Source organism: Rhinatrema bivittatum, chromosome 16 (genome assembly GCF_901001135.1).
Source record: "Rhinatrema bivittatum chromosome 16, aRhiBiv1.1, whole genome shotgun sequence".
Lineage (NCBI taxonomy): Eukaryota > Metazoa > Chordata > Amphibia > Gymnophiona > Rhinatrematidae > Rhinatrema > Rhinatrema bivittatum.
The window spans coordinates 35,765,576-35,776,364 of NC_042630.1; positions in this window are offsets into that span (position 1 = coordinate 35,765,576).

Here is a 10,789-nt window from a genome sequence, read left to right on the forward strand (position 1 = left end):
TTTAAACCCAGTTACACTAACTGCTGTAACCACATCCTCTGGCAATGAATTCCAGAGCTTAACTATGCTATGAGTGAAAAATATTTTTTTTCAATTTGTTTTAAATGAGCTACCTGCTTACTTCATGGAGTGCCCCCTGGTCCTTCTGTTATCTGAGAGAGTAAATAACTGATTTACATTAACTTGTTCAAGTCCTTTCATGATTTTATAGACCTCTATCATATCCCCCCTCAGTGGTCTCTTCTCCAAACTGAACAGCCCTAACTTCTTTAGCCTTTCCTCATAGCGTAGCCATTCTATGCCCCTTATCATTTTGGTCACCCTTCTCTGCACTTTCTCCAGTGCAGCTTCATCCTTTTTTGAGATGCGGTGACCAGAATTGTACACAGTATTCAAGGTGTGGTCTCACCATGGAGAGATACAGAGGCATGACGACATCCTCCGTTTTATTTTCCATTCTCTTCTTAATAATTCCTAACATTGTTTGCTTTTTTGATCACCACAGCACACTGGGCTGACGATTTCAATGTATTATCCACTATGATGAACATAGTTTTCTAATAAAGAATCCCTTTGACACCAATCATCTTTGTTTTCTTCGCTGTTCAGCATTATTGAGCGGCTTCCGCTTTGTTTTTTGGGTCTTACCCACTATGATGCCTAGATCTCTTTCCTGGGTGGTAACTCTTAAGATAGAACCTAACATTGTGTAACTATAGCATGGGTTATTTTTCCCTATATAGAAACATAGAAATGACGGCAGAAGACGACCAAATGGCCCATCCAGTCTGCTCAGCAAGCTTTCACATTTTTTTTTCTCCTCTCTCATACTTATCTGTTACTCTTGGCATTTAGTAACCTTTTGGTTCTATTTCCCATCCACCCCCGCCATTAATGTAACCTTTTGGTTCTGTTTTTCTTCCACCCCCGCCATTAATGTAGAGAGCAGTGCAGGAACTGCTTCTAAGTGAAGTATCTAGCTTAATTGGTTAGGGGTAGTAACTGCCGCAATAAGCAAGCTACTCCCATGCTTATTTGTTTACCCAGCCTGTGCAATTTAGTCCTTGTTGGTTGTTATCTGAATATAAATCCATCTTTCTTCATTCCCCCCCTGCCATTGAAGCAGAGAGCTACTCTGGATATGTATTGAAAGTGAAGTATCAGGCACAATTGATTCAGGGTAGTAACCACCATAACAAGCAAGCTACTCTCCGCTTTTTTGTGAATGCAAATCTTTTTATCCACATTTCCTCTTGCCGTTGAAGCATAGAGCACTGTCGTAGTCACATTAACCGTGTGTATGTCTATTGAATAAGGGTATTATCTCCAGGTATTAGCTGTCTTTCCCGCAAGCCACCTTCACTTCATTCACAACCTCTAGAGTTTATGGATCCACAGTGTTTATCCCAAGCCCCTTTGAAGTCCTTCACAGTTTTGGTCTTCACCACTTCCTCCGGGCAGGCAGAATAAATAAGAGACACCATTTTGCATGAAGAGAGAAGAAAAACGAGAAATGTGTTTATGCTCCTTTTTCCCCCTTGCATCCACACATGTCCCTTTGGCATGGCATTCTTCTCTCCCTCCTATGCTGAATTTCCCATCCATAGGCAGAGGTTTTTTTGAGGGCTTAAGTTACCTTTGAGACTGGAAGAGAGGTAACCAGTACCACCCCAAGGGAAGTGAGGACAGGCCTGGGAACTTGATGCCATATCAGAGGGATTGTTGTGATGCTGCCCGCGGATCTAGCCGTGAGTAGCCTCTTACCTTCCTTGCCAGCCTTCCTGGTGCTGTTCCTTCGCGGCCTGGAGGCCGCTGACTTTTCCACTGCTGCCGCTGCCGACCAGGCCTCTTATGCAGCCCGGAGGCCGCTGCTGACACCTCCGTCTCCATGTGGCACGAGCCGCCGCCAACCGGGTCTCCCTTGCGGCCTGGAACCGCTGCCGCCATGCTTCTCTTCGTGGCCTGGAGGCCTCTGATGCTGTGGTTTCTTCGCAGCATGGAGCCGCTCTTATCAGGACCCTTCTGTGGCAGGAGCCGCCGACCAGCTTCCTATTCCATGGCCGGAAGGCCACCCTGGAGCTCCTCTTCCTGGTCCGGAGGCCGCTGATGCCATCTCCTCCCCTGTGCGGGGAGTCTCAGCCTTCAGTTCTCCCGCCACACAGCCTGGAGCCATCTTCAGATTCTCTTTGCGGCAGGAGCTGCCTCCGACGCCTCGGGCCTACTTCTTCTCAGCATCATCTTGCACTTATCCACATTAAATTTCATCTGCCATTTGGATGCCCAATCTTCCAGTCTCGTAAGGTCCTCCTGCAATTCATCACTATCCGCTTGAGATGTGACTACTCTGCATAATTTTGTGTTGTCCGCAAATTTGATCATGTCACTCGACGTACCCCTTTCTAGATCATTTATAAATATATTAAAAAGCACCGGTCTAAGTACAGATCCCTGAGGCACTCCACTGTTTACCTTTCTCCACTGAGAAAACTGACCATTTAATCCTACTCTCTGTTTCCTGTCTTTTAACCAGTTTGCAATCCACAAGAGGACATCACCTCCTATCCCATGACTTTTTAGTTTTCTTAGAAGCCTCTCATGCAAGACTTTGTCAAACGCCTTCTGGAAATCCAAATACACCACATTTACCGGTTCAACTTTGTCCACATTATTCACTCCAAAAAAAAAATATAGGAGATTTGTGAGGCAAGACTTCCCTTGGGTAAATCCATGTTGGCTGTGTCCTATTAAACCAGGTCTACCTAAAGTGTTTTGTGATTTTATTCTTTATAACAGTTTCCACGATTTTTCCTGGCACTGAAGTCAGGTCACTGGTCTATAGTTTCCCGGATCGCCCCGGAGCCCTTTTTAAATATTGGGGTTACATTGGTCATCTTCCATTCTTCGGGTACATCAGATGATTTTAAATGATAGGTTACAAATTTTTACTAATAGATCTGAAATTTCATTTTTGAGTTCCTTCAGAACCCTGGGGTGTATACCATCCGGTCCAGGTGATTTACTACTCTACAGTTTGTCAATCAAGCCTACCACATCTTTTAGATTCACTGTGATTTGGTTCAGTCCATCTGAATCATTACCCATGAAAACCTTTTCCGAAACGGGTCTCTCCCCAACATCCTCTTCAGTAAACACCAAAGCAAAGAAATCATTTAATCTTTCCGCGATGGCCTTATCTTCTCTAAGTGCTCCTTTAATCCCTCGATCATCCAACAGACTCCCTTGCAGGAGATCCTCTGAGCTTAGCCCAGGTTTTCTCGATTCTGTCACAGTTTTCCAGCTCTGCTTCCCCTGGGAGGCCGCTCCATGCATCTACCACCCTTTCTGTAAAGAAATGCATCTCCTGAGTCTACCCTCTTCCCAGGACCTCCAGAGCAGGGGTTCCCAAAGGGTTTTCAGGCTGTCCACAATGAATATGCAGGACAGTAATTTGCAGGCACAGTTTCCAATGCATACAAATTATCTCATGCATATTCATTGTAGGCATCCTGAAAACTGACTGATGTGGCCAGAGGACTGGGTTGAGAACCACTGGTCTAAGGAATACCTGACACTAGAGCCCAACACCTCTTGGGGATGGAAAGATGGCTGACATGCAAGCCCGTACCAACCTCACATGAAAAGCCTGGAACCATGTACCAGGTAGAGCGGGGGAGAGAGCAAGAGAGAAACATATAGAAACATAGAAATGACGGCAGAAGAAGACCAAACTGCCCATCCAGTCATGGGATCACAGTGGAGGTGGCAGGAGGGAGAGATGAGCAGAAATTAGAGTGGTATGGGGGGGGGGGGGCCACAAAAATGCTTGCAGCTCTTTGCCAGATGATGGGCTGCAAGGAGAGGAGGAGCAGCACTGGAGGGAGGACAGGCTTCCTATCGGCCCTGCGGTGGGCACAGTGGATAAGGAGAATATCCATAAGATGTGTGCAAGAAGGGCTGAATGAGGAGCTGGGAGAGGGGGAAGAGTGAACATAGGCTGTGAGGGGGAAGGGGAGCTGAGCTGAGAGAGAGCGATGGGAGTCAAAGAGAGAGGAGCCATGGGGAAGTGAAAGAGAGGCCAATGGGGGAAGGGTTGTGAGAAGAGACGACCATGGTAGAGGCATGCAGCGGTGAGAAGGAGAGAAGGGAGGTGAGCTGGTAACAGGCTGTTGCTAGAGAGATGCATGGAAAAGAAAAAAAAAGGAAAAAATACGCCAGGACAAGCCGTTGCAAGAGGGAAGAACCCCCCCCCCCCCAAGAAGACTAAAGGATGAGCAGATACAGAAATCAAATGACGAACACTGAAAAATTAAATCTGGTGAAGATTTCTGTGCTGGCAGCCGCTATCTGGCCGTCTCCTGCAGCCTCCTGTGCCTTGGGTGAGACACAAGCAGCCCTCGGCCAGCAAAGGAAGCCTGCATGACCCATTGGACAGCGGTTCTGGAGGAGGCAGGCAGGGAAAGAGAAACCAGTTAAAGAGCAAGAGGATTAAATATGGGAGGATGAAAAGTGTTTCTATTAAAAAAAAAAACAAAAAAACAAACAACCTTCCAAGACCAGTATTCAGTTTGACTTCTCTGTATTATTGGACTGTAATCTGCTTGCGTAGTAGCGTTAAAAAAAAGCAGAATATCAGATGTTTATAAATTAAGGGGGGGCTGATATACAAAAGGTGCACGAGATGCTACGTCTATGGAGCACAGCCGCATATGGAGGTTAGAGAAATAGGGGGGAGATAAGCAGCTGATCAGCTCTTACTGACCCTAAAATCTAAGGGACAGTGGGGTCAAAGTGCAAAGACCAGAAGAGCCAGGAGGGAAGAAAGACGTATTGGGGGGGGGGGGGGGGGGGAAGAGGGACTGAGGAGCTCGAGAGGTCCTGCATGCGTAGCCGACTCCTCTTCCCACCCCCGGATCCCGTTTCCTGCCACCTGACTGTTTCTGCCCTGTGCTAACTGGCCCCCAAGTCACAGGTCCAGCCAGGCTGACTTATCCACGCTCGATTTGATGCAGCCGGTGTAGCTCCATCGCCATCTGCAGCTCGCTGGCTTAGCACGTTGGGTGCTAAAGCCCCTTTCAGCATAGGCGCGCCAACTTTAGAAGAAGATCACCCGAACTTTCCAGAGATCGCACAGCTTAGGGGAGCGGTCGTCAGAGCCCAGGGCAGGCGTCACAGCAGTACATGTATACAGGACGGACAGCTGAAGAGCAGATCTTCATCACAGCCCCATGCAGGGGCGCTACTGGGGCGGGGGGAGAATTTTAGGTACCAGGGATATTTTGTCCCTTTGGAAAGCTGACCAAACTCCAAACACTAAATGTATAACAAACACAGAGTATGAGAGGAAAAAGAGGAAGAGACCCAGAATCCGGAACAAATAGAGCAACAAATGTAAGACGTTGCTAAACTGACATGTTATCATTTTAGCTCTTCCTTTGCGACAGGGAAAGAAATGTAACCCTTGCGTTCCCAGCATCAATACTGTCCAAAGAAGCAAGGTATCACCCTGCCATTCGTGGGGCCTCTGGGTTCCTAAATCCCCTCTCTTTTCAGTTTTTGTATGCTTAATAGACTCTTGCTTTTTGAAGTGCACTTTTAATTAAAATAATGTTGAGATTACTTACCTGATTAATCTCCTTTTCCTTAGTGTAGACAGATGGACTCAGAACGAATGGGTATAGTATGCTCGTGCCAGCAGTTGGAGACGGATCTGACGTCAGCACGGGCGTGTATATACCCCCACAGGAAGCGTAGCAACTTAGTAATCTTCCTTGCAAAAGCTGTTATGGATGTGTGTACAGACGCTCAGTGAAAAGTGAAACAGGATTCCCCTGACCGATTGATAGTAGCTGGAGACCGCCAGCATTCCCAACCGGAAGGCGTTGACACCTGGTAGAGTGTACGCTCTTATGGAAATAGATGACATGGCTTACCTGGACTCGGTGAAACCCATGTACACAGGCAGCTGGGCGGGATGCTGAGTCCATCTGTCTACACTAAGGAAAAGGAGATTATCAGGTAAGTAATCTCAACATTTCCTGGCGTGTAGCCAGATGGACTCAGAACAAATGGGATGTACAAAAGCTTTACTCCCAGCCTGGGCGGGAGGCTGCCTGAGGTCCATGTAGTACCGCCCTCGCAAATGCTGAGTCCTCCCTGGCCTGGACATCCAGACGGTAGAACCTGGAGAAGGTATGGAGGGAGGACCACGTCGCCGCTTTACATATTTCTGCAGGCGACAGCATCCTGGATTCTGCCCAGGATGCCGCTTGTGCTCTGGTAGAATGAGCCTTGACTCGTAGAGGCGGAGACTTCCCAGCCTCCACATAAGCTGCTCTGATAACTTCTTTAATCCAGTGGGCGATGGTGGGCCGCGAGGCCGCTTCACCTTGCTTCTTCCCGCTGTGCAGGACGAACAGATGATCTGTCTTTCGTAGTTCTTGTGTCACTTCCAGATATCTAGGCAGCAGTCTGCCTATGTCGAGATGGCGTAGCAAACATCCTTCTTCAGATTTCTTCAAACCTGCCGTGGTAGGCAAGGATATAGTCTGATTAAGGTGAAACTGTGAAACCACTTTAGGTAAAAAGGAGGGAACCGTGCGAAGATGGATAGCCTCAGGAGTGATCCTGAGAAATGGATCCCGGGCAGGACAGTGCCTGTAACTCTGATATGCGGCGTGCTGAACATACAACCAGCAAGAACACCATCTTCAAGGTTAGAGAATGGAGAGAAAGGCCCCGAAGGGGTCTGAAGGTGGATCCCGCGAGGAAATCCAAAACAAGGTTGAGGTTCCATAAGGGCAAAGGCCACTTCAGTGGTGGACGAATATGCTTGACTCCTTGCAGGAAGCGAGAAACATCTGGGTGCTTGGCGATGGTCTTGCCATCCCTCCTGGGGCCATAACAAGACAGCGCAGTCACCTGAACCTTGATGGAGCTGAGGGAGAGACCCTTCTGAAGCCCATCTTGCAGGAAATCCAACACACTAGGGATCGTGGTCACATGTGGATTGGTGTCATGAGTGTCGCACCATGCTTCAAATACTCTCCAGATTCTTACATAGGTGAGGGATGTGGAAAACTTGCGAGCTCTGAGGAGTGTATCTATCACGGGCTCCGAGTAACCTCTTTTCTTCAGTCTAGCCCTCTCAATGGCCAGACCGTAAGAGAGAATTGAGCTGGATCCTCGTGGAGGATGGGACCTTGACGTAGAAGGTCCCGGAGAGGAGGCAGGGGAAGGGGCTCCCCTGCCAGTAGTCTTCTCATGTCCGCGTACCAGGGTCTTCTTGGCCAGTCTGGTGCCACTAGAAGAACTAGGCCCCGGTGTTTCTGAATCTTGTGGATGATGACGCCCAGCAGAGGCCACGGAGGAAAGGCGTATAGCAGAGTCCCTGGAGGCCACGGCTGAACGGATCGCGCTTGCGGCTGAAGTATCTGGGTACTTGAGCATTGGACTCGTCCGCCAGTAAATCCATGTCCGGAATCCCCCAGTGATCCACAATCATCTGGAAGGCTGTGGGTGACAGCTGCCACTCTCCCGGATTTAGACGTTCTCTGCTGAGGAAGTCTGCCGTGGTGTTGTCCTTCCCAGCAATGTGGATGGCGGAGATGTCCTGAAGATTCGCCTCTGCCCAAACCATCAGTGGGGCGATCTCCAGAGATACTTGTCGGCTTCTGGTTCCGCCCTGACGGTTGATGTATGCCACCATGGTGGCGTTGTCTGACATCACTCTGACTGCTCTGTTCTTCAGATTGTGAGCAAATCGAAGGCATGCCAATCGGACTGCCCGAGCCTCTAGACGGTTGATGTTCCACGCTGACTCTTCTCCACGCCACCGCCCTTGTGCGGTGAGTCCTTCGCAGTGTGCTCCCCAGCCGCTCAGGCTGGCATCTGTGGTGAGCAGAGTCCACGTGGGAGAGGACATCCTTGACCCCTTGCTCATGTGGTTGGACTGCAGCCACCACCGTAACTGTGTCCGGACTCTGGCTGGCAGAGGTAGGTGCATGGAATAATTCCGTAGACGAGGGCTCCAGCGAGAGACCAGGGAGTGTTGTAGAGGTCTCATATGGGCCCTTGCCCAAGGTACCACTTCCAGGGTGGACGCCATGAGACCAAGAACCTGCAGATAATCCCAAGCTATGGGCCAACTGGCTCCCATCAAGTACTGGATACGCGTCTGAAGTTTCAACCTTCTCTTGGCAGTGAGACTGACTGTGTCTGCCTGCGTGTCGAACTGTACTCCCAGGTATTCGTGACTGGGAAGGCTGCAGGAAACTCTTGCTGAGGTTGATTACCCAGCCCAAGCTTTCCAGAAGGGCGATCACTCTGTCGGTTGTCCGATGACTCTCCTCTCGTGATTTCGCCCTGATCAGCCAATCGTCTAGGTAGGGATGGACCAGAATTCCTTCCCGCCTGAGGGCCGCTGCTACCACCACAACCACCTTGGTGAAGGTCCGCGATGACATGGCCAATCCAAAGGGCAGAGCCCGGAATTGGAAGTGGCGACCCAGAACCTTGAAGCGTAGGTAGCGCTGATGATCCGGATGGATCGGGATGTGCAGGTATGCCTCTGACAGGTCTAATGCCGTGAGGAATTCTCCTGGCTGTACTGCGGCCTTGACGGAGGGCAGAGTCTCCATGCGAAACCTCGGGACCCGTAAGTATCGGTTGACTGACTTGAGGTCCAGCACAGGCCGAAAGGTACCCCCTTTCTTGTGTACCATGAAATAAATGGAATAGTGTCCAGAATTCACTTCCCAGGCAGGTACTGGGATGATGGCTTTCAAGGACAGGAGCCTCGCCAGGGTAGCTTCCAATGCTGCCTCCTTGTGTATGGGATAGGACGATTCCACAAACTTGTCCGGAGGGAGGTGATGAAAATCCAGATAATATCCCTCCCGGATAATGGCGAGGACCCACTGGTCCGACGTGATCTCGACCCATCTGGGGTAGAAGAGGGTTAACCTGCCCCCTATGGCTCCGTCCCCCAGATGAATCGGCAGATTCTCATTGGGAGGCGTGGCCGGGACCGGAGCCCGGGCCTGCTCCCCTCTTGCGCTGCTTGGTCCGAAAGGACTGATTCCTGGCCTGAGGACGTGGGGCCTGGTAGCGACTCCTGTAAGGAACAAAGCGCTGTGAACTCCTGCCCCTGGAGGGCCTTGGAAAGGCGCGCTGGCCCCTTCTGAACCGATCTTCCGGCAGTCTAGGCACTGGAGAGGCACCCCATGTACTGGCCAGTTTATCAAGGTCGCTGCCAAAAAGGAAAGAGCCCTTAAAGGGCAATCTGGTGAGGCGTGTCTTTGAAGGCGCAAGAGCCGACCATCTCCGGATCCAGAGCTGCCTCCTGGCAGCTACGGAGGATGAGATCCCCTTAGCTGTTGTCCGGACTAGGTCAGATGCAGCATCCGTGAGGAATGAAAGAGCTGATTCTATGTCAGCTGCAGGAGCGTTGTTCCTAACCTGTGACAAACAGGCGCGCGTCACCACTGTGCAGCAGGTCGCAATCCGTAAAGATAGAGCTGCCACCTCAAAGGTCTGTTTCAGGATGGCGTCCAGTCGCCGGTCATGAGGCTCCTTGAGGGCCATCCCCCCTTCGACTGGAATGGTAGTGCGCTTGACCACAGCGCTAATCAAGGCGTCTACCTGAGGGCACGCCAGCAGGTCCTGGATAGCTGGTGCCAGTGGGTACATGCCCGTCAGGGCCCGGCCCCCTTTGAAGGAAGCCGCTGGTGCCGCCCATTCTAAATCTATCAGTTGTTGTGCCGCTTGCAAGAATGGAAAATGGCGGGCTGTAGGACGAAGACCTTCCAGCAGGGGGTTCTGCGCAGAGGGCACCGTAGCGCTGGGACCTGTAATATCCAACTCCGCCAGACACTGAGACCCCAAGTCGGAGAGGTCCTCCTTAGGGAAGAACCGCTTCATGGTTCTATATGGCTCAATCCCTGGGGGAAGTTTCCCCTCGTCCGGGAGTTCGGACTCATCCGGTGAAATTTCCTCGTCTGACTGATCTGGACTGTCCAGCGGCGGGAGGACCCACTCACGATAAGGACGTGAGGGTCCAGGAACTGGATCTGCCGGAGCCGCCACCACAGCAGCAGCCGCCGCAGCCACCGCAGGAACAGGAACCGCAGGGCCTGGACGAGAAGCCATTTGCATCTGTACAAAAGCATGAATCCCCTTAAAGAGATCCACCCATGAAATGGAGGCAGCCTCTAATCGCCGGGGTACAAGAACCCCCGGGATTCCCAATTGGTCGAGACTGCCCGCTAAATCCGGGGTAGCCCCTGGGGAACTGTCCGCAAATCGTGGCTGAGACGGGTCCTGGCCCGAGGGTCCCACGGCCTCCTCACATTGGGCACATAGGGAGTCTGGCTCTTCACTGTGCGTGGCTCTAAGCTGGCATGCAGAGCAGAGGCCTAGGGCTTTAATGCCTGAGGCAGGCGGCGCCGCTGAAGACACTGAGGCGTTCTGTTCCATGGAAAAGTATGCGCTGAATGAGAAGCGGCAATAATATGCGCTTAATACAACAGGCGCTTAACCATACTAATATGCCATATGTTTCTCAGCAATAGGCGGCCATAAAAGCAGCTCAAGTGTATGGAATATGCTCTCAGCACAATGCGGTTAGCAATACACGCTTAATGGCAGGCAATATGTACTCAGCAATATGCGGTTAGTAATATACGCTCAATGGCATTCAGTATGCTCTCAGCAAGGAGTGATTAACAATACACTCTAAACGGCATGCAACAGGCTCTCAGCAATAGGCGGTCAGCAATACACTCTCAATGGC